This window comes from Protopterus annectens, chromosome 17.part0 (assembly GCF_019279795.1).
Source record: "Protopterus annectens isolate FY-2018-M chromosome 17.part0, PAN1.0, whole genome shotgun sequence".
In the NCBI taxonomy this organism is placed as follows: domain Eukaryota; kingdom Metazoa; phylum Chordata; order Ceratodontiformes; family Protopteridae; genus Protopterus; species Protopterus annectens.
Window position 1 is genome coordinate 275,396,050 of NC_056751.1, and position 14,951 is coordinate 275,411,000.

Genomic DNA, 14,951 nt, shown 5'->3' on the forward strand with positions numbered 1-14,951 from the left:
CTAGCGATTCTATACCTGCTCGCCTAGGTATAACTCTAATAGTCTTAGTTTATATTGCCTATATAGTTAATATCTTTAGCTTGATTATTGAACTTGCACCATTCTCTCAACCTTGATTGCTTAGTTTTAATATATACAATTTCCTTCCCTCTCCATAAGACCTGATTGTAGCTTCCGCAACAAAAGCTTACTATCATACTGGACTGTATAGGCAATCTTGTTACTAGAGCTTTAACCAGTGTAGGAATTCACTCTATCGCCTTCTACCTTAGGCATATAGTGTGTATAATGCCCAATTGCATTACAATTGGGCTACTATACCTGCAGTAAATCTGCTTACTCTATTCCGACCTTTAGAATTTTGTCTCCTCTTAAATGGTTTCAAGCTGCTGCTCTAAACACATATTACCATTAGCGTTCCGCATATGAATAGGCCTCAAAGGACTATGTAAGTATAGAACCTTATCTACTAGTGTTACCCTAGGTATATACCTCCACCCATCCTTCCACATAGCATCCTATTAATGCCTATTTCCTTTAGCGTTCTACATGTGAATATGTTTTAAAAGATAAGGCTTGCGTAGATCCTTATTCACTAGTGTTTACCCTATCACATACCAAAGATTATACTTGCCTGTCTAAAGCCCCTCGAATATAGTGTTGTATATAGGACTGCATTATCTAAGGTCAGCCTAGCTTACATGCATTCTTTGCCTGGATGTTGCCCTTTAGAATTTAGATTACCATAATACAAAAGCTCTCTTGAGATAACAATGATGTTTAATGGGATAGATGTTCAGTAAAACTAAGATTATTGCTTAATATTCTTACTTGCGTCTACACAGCCTGTTATTTACCCTTTAAAAGCTATCAGTAAAGCTACTGGACATAGCCTGGTCTCTTCTTGTTAAATTGCCCTGAGGTGATAAGCAGAGTGTCTACATGTCATGTATTCTGAATACCAACGTATATTAACTGCTTAAACAACACTGTGTCTGAGTCCTTATAGACTGTTGTTAATACGCTTTTACTTAAATAGAACTGCTGTGGTTTACAATTGTATAGATGTTGTATATGAAGCTCTTTCCATCCTAGCTACATAATTACATTTTTCTAAATAGATTGCTTGTTGATATATTTTATTCTAATTTCCATTGTTGAATATAATTGAATAGATATTGAATGTAGTTCTTTACATACTTGCTTCCTGATTGCATTTGCATATTGTTGTTTCCTGATTGCATTTGAATATTGTCCTCTGAATCCTTAGGTACCTGCATTTTTGTACTTTCTAGATCTTTCTATATACACCAAGGGTTTCTATTGATTAATATGGCTAACTCATATAACTGTGTATAATTTATGTATCTCGCTTTCCTCTTCATTACTAAGCTGCTACCTCACTACCCTTTCTTTTTCTTCATTTACCAGCCTGTGACCCAGTACATCCCTGTACTAAATCACTAGTCCTCACCCAACTGGAAGCCTCAACATATTTGTCTGAGCTGGAACCTCATCTATCAGCTCCCTGAGAAACCAGCCCACTACAAGACAGGGAAAGTATGTGTTACAACAGATCCTAGAACTTTGAGCTTATCTTAATGTTTAATGACATTTCTAGGTTAGACAAGTTTCCCTAGCAGGACTGCCAGCAGCCAATCTACCAAACCACTTATTCTATGGTCTCTTAAACATTCCCCTACATCCAACCTCTCTCTCCCTCACAGGTAGTAGTATACCCCCTCTCTCAATTATCAGACTCCCTGCAGGTGTATCTTTGAAGCTGTTTAGTGACTAGATACTAGCTGGCGCCTCTCCTCTAACTATATGCAATTCTATTCCTACACTTATCTGCCGTACCATACCTCTACTTCCCACTCTCTTAGTCATTGCTTCTCCTTAACTCACTCTTTCTCCCTCTCATACTATCCTCTACACTTTTGCTCTATTGCTACCCTTTCTCACCTCCTGCTAGTTTCACAATCTTACTCCCACCCTTTCTCACTTGTGACTTACCTGTTGAACTCACCTACTTAACAGATTGTTCTCTATGAAAGTCCACTCTTTTGTCTCTACCCGCTCCGTTCACTCTGTGGGCTCACTCTGCCCCCCTACCCTACCCCCAATTCTCACCCACCCCCACTGTTCCTACATTTATCCCTCCAATAGACACACCCACACCATAAATTACTCCTATTGTGTTTCTCCCTTCATTTCCACACCCATTCACACATTATAACTCTACCACCAATAACTAACCTCTCTCCTACCTGTCAAATTAGTCCCTCCTACAAGAACACCTCCTAACATACCCCTCTATACCTCCCTCCAACCTAAACACTTACCTCTAACACTAATTCAAATCCTACCCAATCATGCCCTACCTACCACAAATACCATTACTTATCACACTCCTAACAACTCTATCTACTACTTATCTCTTGTCTTCCTACGAAGAACCTCTCAGCTACACACTCCACATCCCATCCAAACACACTTTAACACATACAATAACAAAACAACCTAACATTCAAACTAGTATGTCTAAACCTACCTACCTAACTGCTAAATTTCATAGACTGGTACACATCAAATATAACAAGCTAAAAACTAAACAAACAATTAACTTTTACTGTAAAGCTCTCCAACCAAAATACTTTATATTTCTCCACACCTTAAAAGATGGGGATATTCATCCTAATCCTGGCCCAACATCTATCCCTGTCACTATAAATAATTCCCAAACCAAATATAACACTTTACCTCTTATCAACCCACCCAATTCACTCTCCATTGCTCATCTTAACATACGTGGCATATGCAATAAAATCCCTCATGTTCATGTCCTCCTTGATTTCTACCAATTTGATATCCTCTGCTTATCAGAAACATGGCTAAAACCCACAATAAAAGATAACGAAATCACACCTCCAGGCTATAGTATTTTTCGTGTTGACCGCACATTGAAAAAAGGTGGAGGAATAGCAATTCTCTATAAAGCACACATACAACTTAGTACCATAAATCTTAACCTACCTTTAGACTTCAGCAGTGAAATAATTATCTCAAAACTCCAGCTCAACAGACATAAAAACTATAAATATTATCTGCATCTATCTTCCCCCAGGTAACAACATTATTATACGTGAACAAATACTTAATGGGCTTTCCTCTCAACTCCCACAAGAAACCATAGTCCTAGGAGACATTAACATTGATTGGAACTCATGTAACAATACAAACCCCTCCAACCACATTACCCTTTATGGTTTCTCACAAGCTATTAATTCACCCACCAGAATCAACAAACTAAACAAAAAAGAAAGCACCTTGGATTGGATTCTAACTAATAGCCCTCACAAAACTTATACTGCAGGAACCCTCCCAGATGACCTTAGTGACCACCTGCTAACATACATAATCAGACATAAAACCAACCCGACCTTCCCTAACACTATTAGAACAGTTCGCAGCAAAAAGCATTTTAACCCTGAACAATTCCAAACAGATCTTAAACAATGTAATTGGTCATCTCTAAGATCCCTCCCAATTAACAAAGCAGTTGAATACTTTAACTCTACATTCCTAGCAATCCTGGACCACCATGCCCTTATGCACTGTATTAGAATGAAACCTAAACCTGCTCCTTGGCTCTCAAACAAAACTAGGCAACTAATCATCCAAAGAAACTAATCCTGGGCTAAATGGCGAACTACTAAGAACTCTACTGACCATCTAACCTTTAGACAGGAAAGAAATATTACAAAGAAAGCCATCCTACTAGACAAAAAGAATTACTACCTTCACCTACAACAACCCCCCCTCAAGGAACCTCAAAAGTGTTGGTCTACTATTAATAAACTTATTTGTCCAGGAGAGACTATTACCCCTAACCCCTTAGGCGTTAACCCTGACAATTTAAACTGAAATAGCCAATGCCATTAACTCTTTCTTTACCAGTGCTATCCAAACTCTAGCCAGCCACCTATCCCCTGATATCACTAAGCTACAAACTCCCACCTCCAAGGTTCCTCCAGTATTCAAGTTAGAACCAGTACCCACATCATACATTTGCTCTCTTCTCCAAAAGCTAAAACCAACTACCCCCTCAGCTGACAAACTCCCATCAGAATTCCTGCAAATAGCATCTAAAGCCATAGCTTACCCCATCTCCATACTGATAAATAGAACCATAAATGAAGGTATAATCCCATCCATCTGGAAAATTTCTCACATTATCGCATTACACAAAGGTGGAAGCTCCAACGAAATGTCCAACTTTTGTCCCATAGCACTGCTCTCCCCAATTGCAAAAATAATGGAAAAATGTGTCCACAAACAGCTACTGAACCATCTTCTCCATCACAACCTACTGGCAAACTGTCAACATGGATTTAGACCTTTTCACAGCACCTCTACTGCCTTGCTTTCCTTCACAAACTGTATCAATGAAAACCGCAATAAAATATCCTCTCCTCTGCAGTCTTTGTTGACTTATCAAAAGCTTTTGACATGGTTAATCACCAAGTCCTTCTACACATCCTAAAGTCCCACTCACTAAATCCACTATCCGTGAATTGGTTCACATCCTACCTTGAAAACAGACAGCAGGCTGTACTCTGGCAAAACACTCTATCCAATCATCTACCTATCTCATTAGGTGTCCCACAAGGCTCCATATTAGGCCCTCTCTTGTTTTCCATTTACATCAATGACCACCACTCAGCCATTCCACTCTCCACATGTATTCAATATGCAGATGATTCTACTATTGTCTGCTCAGCCTCCTCTCAGGATGAACTTCAGTTCCATACACAAAAAGCTTTCAATATAGTAGAAAACTGGTTCTCCAACCACTTCCTCTTACTAAACGCCAAAAAACTAAACTTTTACTCTTCACACCTACCCAAAAGACTACCCCTTTACACTTCACTCTCACATCTAATAATGGCACCCTTATTTCCCCTGATCTGACCACTAAACTCTTAGGAACCACAATAGACAATAACCTCAACTTTGATCCATACATAAATACCACAGTAAAACTAGTCAACAGAAAATTAGGATCCCTCTGTAGAATAAAACCATATCTAACACCATTAGCTAAGTCCACTATAGCTAAAACTCATTTACTCTCAACCTTTCTTTATGCATCTCCCATCTACACTAACCTCACCAAAAAGAACCTTAACAAACTAGCTATATCATATAATAACATTGCCAGGTTTGCTACTAGCTCCCCTTATAGAACTCATCACTGTCTAAATCTAAAACAACTAGGTTGGCTAGAACTTCCAAATCTGATACAATTTCATCAACTTTCAATAACTCACAAGGCCCTTAATCAGCCCAACAATACTCCCATACTCTCTAGCTTTATTACACCATATAGTAATCTCAAAAAGTTTCGATCCTCAAACAAAATGCTTATGAATATTACTAAATCTAAAAACTTAGCAGGTGATTCCTTGTTCTCTAACTCTGTTGGAAAAGTATGGAATCAATTACCACCTGACCTTACACCTCAGTCCTCTCTCCCACGTTTTAAAAGAAATCTAAAACACTACTTCAATAACCACTGGTTATGCTTCTGTTGTAACCCTAACATTTTCTTGTCTCTGATCTTCTACCTTCTCCAATTACAAAACTTCTTAAAATACTTCTATATCCTTTTCTCTCATATAAATTATACATGTATACTAGTAAACTATGACCTACTAAGATTTGTTCCTAATAAGAGTACCTTATTAAAAAAAAATTTTTTATTCTTCTATATTTTATAATTTTCTTTACCAATTTCTTTAGCTTACACTTTCGGTTATACATACAGCTGTTTAAAACTGTTTTTTATGTTATAATTATTGCTGCATAAGACTGTCGCTATGCTATTTTTGTTAAATTGTATGTTATTTCCTGGAGCTTTTCTCCCCGGGCCTCTACTGAAAATGGATATATATCCAGTTAGACCATCCCGGTCAACAAATGTAAAATAAATAAAAAATAAAAAAATAGCCCACTGCTCCCCAGACCACAGGCAGGATACAAGTGTGGGGGGGGGGTACACAGTGCACCCGTGAAATCTAATTTTGGAACACAGACAGGACGCCCCAAAAATTGACATATAACCAAAAGAAGGTGATACACTGACCGTTTTGGCCGGGGTGTGTACATACCAGAAATACAAGGGTGGGAAAGCCTGATGACCCATGGGTCGAGACAACGTACAACATGGGTCCTGTGAAATGGAGAGTGGGCAGCGTGTAGTGGTGTGTTCAGACCTGACCAGCACCCAGAGTAAGGATGGGTGCTGTAGAGGAGGTGCGGGTGGGGGAACTATGGTTAGCTAGTTATGGATCTAGGTGTGCAGGTGTTGGCTGATGTGGGATGTAAGCAAAAGTGTTCACTGGGCAGAGGCATCACCCAATGAGCAGCCACACCCACTACGAGTCCCACTGCAGCAAAGTGTAATCAACATGGCAAGGAACAGAATAACCAGATGTATATATGTAGAGGTATGTGTGTGTATATCTATCCATAGCTACATGGAGATATAACTCTCCCTCTCCATAGTACAAATGTACACATTTAGAGACAGAATACATATACATACCCACATATAGATATATACTTATGCAGACACCCATACACCCATATGTCATTATATATATATATATATATATATATATATATATATATGTATATACAGAAATATATAAATATATACATGCATGCATACATATACAGATATATCTGTATATAGTAATGTATATATGTGTGTGTGTGTGTGTGTGTGTGTGTGTGTGTGTGTGTGTGTGTGTGTGTGTGTGTGTGTGTAAATATAATGTATATAGCTAGGATATGATACAGCAGTTACAAATTACATATGTTCACAGGCCATGCATATAGGAGTGAGGGGTCCAATCAACAAACGGGTAACACATAGCATCACCCCCCCCCGGCTAGACTGGTGAAACATACAGACACACAATATAAGTAAACATACCACTGCTTCCCAGACAACAGGCAGGATACTACCAGTGGGAGAGACCAGCCAGGTCTAATCTTGAAACAAAGACATCACTGTCCCTTGTGGAACACCCCAAAAATTACTGATCATTTGAGTCAGTTCCTGTCATGAGTCATCAAACCAGGCTGTAGACGTACATGGACCAGTAGGTTGTGCAAGCCTGATAACCCATGGGTTAACACAACGTATGACATGGGTCCTGACACATGGAGAGTGGGCAGTGTGTAGTGGTGTGGTTAGACTCCACCTGCACCCACAGTAAGGATGAGTGCTGTAGAGGAGAGGTACTTGGGGGAACTATGGGTATGCAATTATGGGCCTAGGCGTTCAGGTGTTGGCTGGCACAGTTGTATTAGGACTGCCCCAGGGATGTATATAATATTCTGAAATGGGCAGAGCTTATGCCCATACATCTCAACCCCTAAGAGCAAATCCACTAGACAGAACATAAACCATTGGGGGAACAAATAGGGACCATACCTCTCAACTGTCCGTGATTTTCAGGGATGTTCCTGATTTTGACTCAAATTTTAACTCTGTCCCTCTTAATCCCTCCTAAAACTAGTGACTTTTGGAGGAAAGGTGGTGAATTACACTTAATGAATAATAACAATAATTAAGTGTTATAAACTCCTTTTACTTCAGAAAATGTGTAGTAATTCACATGTTCTGATTCTGTCAGTGTTTTAAGTTAATAGCACTAATATTTTAAAAGTGTCCCTGATTGTCCCTGAGTGTTTCTTGACTTGTCTGATAGGGACAGAAAGTACATATTCCACTTACAACCTTAGAAAGCTGATAGAATAATAGGTATGCATTAGCATGACTCGGCTGAAGGATGTGGGGTCCTAAACCCAATTACTTGTCTGTATTTAATGGTGTCACTTCCCAGGTATTTGCCAGACAGGTGCAGACTGTAAGAGGAACACACCAATAGTATGAAGGAAACTCTGGCCAGGCCATGGATTCTTTACAGTTGACTGGCATGCTTACGCCTAATGGGCAGCCATTCCCAATATGGGTCCCACTGCAGCACAGTCCAGTTTAAATGGCTAAGTACGGTATGAACATATGTGTCATTGCATAACCCACTACACAACACATACAAACACATGGTTGCATTACCCCACTGTAGGCATGTAAGCCGATGTAATAGGCATCAGAAGGTATTATCGTAGTCCTCACCTCCACCCAGGGGTGTGAGTGTCAGATGCAAACACCGAATGCAGTGCATTTGCAAGTGCAGGAGCAAGTGGGTGTAAGCCTGTTTGGGTGCTGGTATGCAAGTATCACACTGGTGAACCAATGTAGAGGCTAACTGAGTGTAAGAAACTGTATCCGGAGGTTAGCATTGCTTAGTTCTGCGCAAACCCACGCACACCCACTCACAACTGCTTTAAAGTGCCTTAATCACTCTGTACCCAACCGCTTGTGTTCTGGCCAGCAGCAAAATAACCAGCCTCTGCAAGGCTAAAACTCTGGACCCTGTACATCACAGTCATAGCAATTAACCACAATGCCATGATAGCAATACATATAAAGGAGGTATCAGCAAACTAATCCTCACAACAGGGAAATCAAATCAAATATGTGAACTGAATTTATGTACAGTGTAATGTGCTATAACCTGCCGCAGACCATAAATATGTGAATTGTAGTACTGCAGTAAACATAGAGTTGAGGTGTCACTGTAATAAAGACATAAAGTCACCAGGACCCCATACAGTGTATGTACGCATGCATGATGGATACTAGACACATATATAACCTGTAAAGAGTAAGACATTGTTGACAAAAGGCAAATATAATGCTAGATAACCAATAAGCAATGCTAACCATAGCACAGCCCAACTAAGTAATTGTAAGCAATGTGTAGGGAACCCAATACAATACGACCACAGGTACACCTCTTTAAGCAGTGCCAACCTGAAGTAAGCAGGTGTGCCCATAGCTTAGCCTTTTCAAAACTGGCCAATTACGGAAAAGTGTGGGAATCTGGCCCTACTTAAACTGAAGAGGTGGGAATATGGCTCATAACTGGTTGTAGCATCCCCCTGCAGGCAGAATGGCTGGAGTGGGAGAATGCACTCACTTTAGAGCACTGCGCTGGGGCATCCAGGAGTCCAAATTCATGGTATGGCTCCTGGTAAAGCACCATAGTACCAGGGCTCGCAGTACAAAATGGAGGCCTGGGACAGTCTCGCTCATGACTTCACTAGGACCACAAGTATCCCCTGGACTGGTGAGCAGGTCAGGCACCATTATGCAGAGCTGAAGCAGCAGAGGGGGGATGTCCTGGAACAGTGGATCCAGGAAGCAAGGCAGATGCAGAATGCCCCAGAACTGAGTAAGTTACTCCTTCCACTACATAGTTATTAATTGCCTAGCTTGTGTATACTATGGATAGGTATGGCTAAATATCACTGTACTTCTCGGACAGCTGCAGATGAGCATGCTGTGAACCAGCAAGCCTATGACACTAGGCTGCAAAGGATGTGTTGTGAGGCAGGTTTGTAAATAGCCTGCATGTACTGTCATAACAAATAAATGTAAGAGCTTCAGAAAGTGTTATACCAGTATACAGCATTGTGTAATATGCTGCAAATAAAGGTGTAACCCCTGCATTGCTTCTGTTTACTGTGCAGTCAAGTCATATATTGTTGTACTGTTCCAGTTATTAAATAGTACTGTTGTAGTTAGCAGTGTTAGCCACACTGTGGTATGCAGATAAAATGTGTATGGAGTGCTGTATAATAATATTGGAAGTGCAAACAGGTCAGTCATATTAGACGAAATACATTACAAAGCCTCACAACAATTGCCTGATAGCATAGTGTACAGTGATCTTAACTGTAATGCTTTTGTCACACACAGCAGGGCTTTGGATGCCAGGAGCCCCAGTGAGTTGTATGTATAATCATTCCACACAACTGCACACGGTTTGTTAGAATGTTCAGTGAGAAAGCTGTATGCATATATACACTTAACGACTGTACAGATTATGCTCGAATGCTACCCCTCAATTGTTCCAATCTGCCCAGTATGTCCTGATAAATGGCCCACATCACCTGCCTTTTGTCCTGTTCCCCTGACAAATTAGTGTGATAATCCAAAAAATATAGGCAGCTGTAAATGACATATAACTGATAGTCAGACTTGTACATAGTCAGACAATGTACATGCAAACACACCTGTCACCCCAGCATCTCATGCAAAGTGTATGACAGCAGTAAGCAGGCTCAAAACATGTTGCATTAACACCTGCTTCTTGGCAAGCCTTTATGTAAGACACAGGTCCCATACATACTAATTTACAATCGTGCCATTGTACAATATAACTCCATTGGGTAGTGTAATAATACATGTAAGGGACAGACCACTGCACTGACTACGAATGTTGTGAAAACTACAAGGATTTATTAGCTGTTAATTGAACTTTTTCTCTCTCATCCCTACCATATGTGCAAAAATAACCGATTTACACAACTTATTTGGTATGTCTACACTCCTAACCTTTGTTGGGACATATGTCCCATTGGTTTATAAATATTCACATCTGTTTCTATGCATGTGCCATGTTAAAATACTCCCATATTGGTGCCCTGTTGTCATTAATGAAACCTGCATGCTGTTGTAATGGCAACTGTTTACCCATATATGAATGTGTTCTGCCTGCTCTGCAACTATGTTATATCTGGTGCCCTGGGTAATAGGAATACCTATGCATGCTGTTATAACTAATCGTGAATGCTGTTGACAATTACTAACCCATATCTGCCTTAAACATGCTACAACAAAGCTCATATGGGAAGACCAGTCTTAGCAGACCCACCTGTCCCACCTCAGCTGGCCATGGCACCAGGCACCAACACATGTGGGGCTCAGCTTGGGACCTCCTCGTCCGTTGGCCCTGCACCACCTTCGGGTGGAACTGCTACAGGGGATGGGGCTTGACCCCCCCCCCGGAGCGGACAGGAACCTGTCACCCATGGTACGGTCCGGGCAGTGGTGTGTAGAGAACTCGACAGGGAGATTTGAGACCACCTATGCCAGCTTGATGGCTGATTGGTGCAACCAGAGGGTGAGCCTGCCCCTCCTACACAGCCCCCAGCACAGCCACCTTCTGGGCTGTGAAGGTGCAGTGGTGACTGCCCATGGGTGGAGTCCTCAGTCCCAATGTATCCATTTGAGGGCTAATGGGCTTGCGACTTCCAAATACCCCTCCACATCCAAGGTGTTTCCCCCCTACATGTGTCATATACTACCCCTGTATGCATCTTGTTTGTCTTGTCTGTCATCCTACCCAACCTGTCCTCCCTGATCATACCTACTCTCCTTCCCCAGCATCCCACTCTCACCTAAAATAAAAGAAAAGAAGGACAATCTGTTCCCGCAAAAAAGCACGCACCATACATAGCTGTCCATTTCACACACGTATCCACTGGACACATGCAAACGTTTCTAATTGGCATCACAACATACTATTGTTATCCTCACCCCTTTCTCAGGGTTGTGAGTGTCCAAATATTCCGCCGAATTTATTGCATATGCACAGCTGTTGCTGTAGAAAAATGGACAGCTATGGACTTTCCCTACACCCTTCCTGCACATCCCTAGCTACCTTGCCTACTGTCTTTCCCTCTTTGTGCCCCTTTTTCACCACTTTCCTATCACCCCTTTTTTCTTTTCTTTTAAAGAAATTAGCTCGGGAGTAAGCACTTTTAAGCAGCAGTGAGTGGGTTTCAGCCTGTTTGCACAGGGGTAAGCACTGCCTACACAGGTTAAGCAATCAAGGAGGTAACTGAATGTAAGGAACTGTAACTAAAAGTAACCACTGCTTACTGTCGCGCAAACCCGCACACACCCGCCCACAACTGCTTAAAAGTGCCTTAATCACTCTGTATCCAACGGCCCTTGTTCTGCCCAGCAACAAAATAAACGGCCTCTGCAAGAGCTCGAAACCAGGACCCTGCACACCACAGCCAATGTGATTTACCACTAAGCCATGGCAGATATACAGACATCAGATGTTATCACAAACATATTATCCAGCACAGTCATTCAACAGTATAGGAAATGTATTCCATAGATGTATGTGCATGTTTATGTCCAGATATAGATACATACATATATATAGATATATATTGATATATCAAAAACATAGCATGCGACGACAAAGCATTAAAAAAGAATGAAAAAGGAAACACCTGCAACTCCTGTATTATGTAGTGGTGTTTTCCTATGTAATATCAAGACTCCCTCAGACAGACATGTGTCATTAATACACACAAACATTTATACATTGGCCAAATACATTACTTTGTGCATTTTATTTACATTAACACAACAGTTCCTGTCCAATCATGATGTGAGAACAGTACTCTTGTAAGATGCTGTGTGTGACATCATCATCATTAAAAAGTTAAATGGGGTAACCATAGAGGGACCGGTAGTGTAGTGTGTACAATGGGGTGATCTGCAGCACATGTACCTGGAACCTTTAGAGTCATATGTATACCAGGATTGTGTGCCTGAGAGAGGGGTGAGGACACCAGCAGTATGTTGTGATGCAAATTAGAAAGGTTACATGTGTCCAGTGGACACGTGTGTGAAATGGGACAGCTATGTATGGGACAAATTTTCTGGGAATAGATTGGATTTTTGTCTCCATTTTCATAAGGTGAGAGTGGGATGTTGGGGAAGGATAGTAGGTATGCTTGTGGATGATAGGTTGGGTAGGATGACAGACAAGACAGCATACAGGGGCGGTATATGACACATGTGGGCGGATACACCTTGGATGGGGAGGAGTGTTTGGCAGTCACAAGCCCATGAGTCCCCAAATGGAAACAGTGGGACGGAGGTCCCCACTCATGGCCAGCCACCACTGCACCTTCACAGCCATAAAGGTGGCTGTGCTGGGGGCTGTCTAGGAGGGGCAGGCTCACCCTCTAAATGGTGACACTCTGTCCTTGAGCTGGCATATCAGGCCTAAAAAACCCCTTATTGAGCCTCCTATGCACCATGTCCTAGACTGTATGATGGCTGACAAGTTCCTGGCTGGACCTGTTCCCAGGGGGGACAAGCCCCATCCTCAGTGGTGGCTCCACCAGAAGGTGGTGCAGAGCGAACAGAGGTGGAGGTCCAAGGCTGGGCCCTAGACGTGCTGGTGCCCAGTGCCATGGCCAGCTGAAGTGGGACAGGTGGTTCCGCCGGGACCTCCAATCCCATACAGCCTATGGTGTTGCAGTTTTAACACCGATATGGCTTAGTAATAATCAACAGCATTCAGGATTACTTATAACAGCATGCATAGATATGACCATCAACTCAACACAACAGATGTCATACATTTGCCGAGGGAGCACAACACATGCATATATACTGCATGACATCTTTACAAAGCATAGATGACTTGTGACGGCAGCTATGAACAGTGGCCCATTATTGGCATGTCACTGTGATAAGCTCAGACAGTGACTGTCATACCATTGTTTTATGTGACTTATGTCCAATCATGGATGCGATGGCAGTAAGTCTCATCACCATGTACTGACTGCAATCCTCACACTATGCTTCTGCAGTTCACAGATGTGTGTTCTGTGAGTAACACAAGAAACAAATGGTTCCACACACTGACCAGTCCACAGATGACCCTACAGATGGGGGTTTCCTCACAAACAGAGCACTGTCTTGTCAGTTATTAAAACCTGCAGACTAGTCATTACCACAAACAACCTGTTAAATTGGCAGTAGTCTCAGTGAAGCATAGCTGCACTTACATGCTGTAGTCATGTCTAGCACATCACCTTCCTGTCTTTAGGCTATTTTCCACTGTGTATGTTGTTTGAGGAATATCTAGACATCATCTGTGATGCTGTTTACCAAACACTAGATCCAGGTTCCACTCACAGCGACTGTCATGGGCAAACACCGACATGATGTTCTTAGATATTGTAATGTGTTTCCATGTAATTGGCTATGGGAATGTCACCACAGCTGTTCCATATGCAATCAGCTAGAGGAGGACTGCAATAGGTGCAGAGGCCATCATCTAATCATGACCATCACTTACAAAACACAAGCTGCTGCTGAGCAGGTGTACAACTCCACATCCACCAGAGAGTGTTTGGTAGGGACAGACAGAGGCAAAGTACATCAGAGAAGGGCTGGGAGACTAAAACCTATGTATCGTCTGTCACACACCTACCAGTACAGAGGTTCAAACTCCTGACTGACTAGCCATTACTATTACAAGTGCATGCAGTTACTTCATGCGCCACATAGATGACATGTTGGTGTGCTGTAAGAACATATATGTGTGCTGGTGAGCAACATCTGCAACAGAGATATAGTAGACATGCATTAGGTGTAGCACACATGGCTGTCCACATGAACATATGTCATTGTCAACACAACCACACTCTCTAAGGGACTCAGACACATTGGCATACTTTGGCAGGCTCACAAATACACTTCCTAACTACTAAGTTTGCCACACTGCAGTAATGCACATATATTACATGCACCACAGGGGATATCTTGAGGTTCTATGGGCTAGGGCATGTGAACGTGTCTGACAGTCAGTATGCCAATGGGAGTTATAATGGGTGTGACTGTGGTTGGGAACATTATACCCCACACGCAGACACAAGGTGCCAGTACTGACATACATGTGTGCATTGCTTCATGGGTGTGTAGTGGTTGACTGTGCAAGATGGCTGTACAAGGCTGGGTGAGGGGCAATCCTTGGCATAAGGCCACCTGACAATAGTCTGCAGTGTGGTTCAGGGGTGTAGTGTCTGCAATGTCCCACACAGATGCATATTGTATGACCTGTCCTGTCATCCTGGTTACCATTGTGTGTGGCCATTGCTTTGCAATGCATGCATGTCTGTGTTTGATAGTCCTTGACATGGACAAT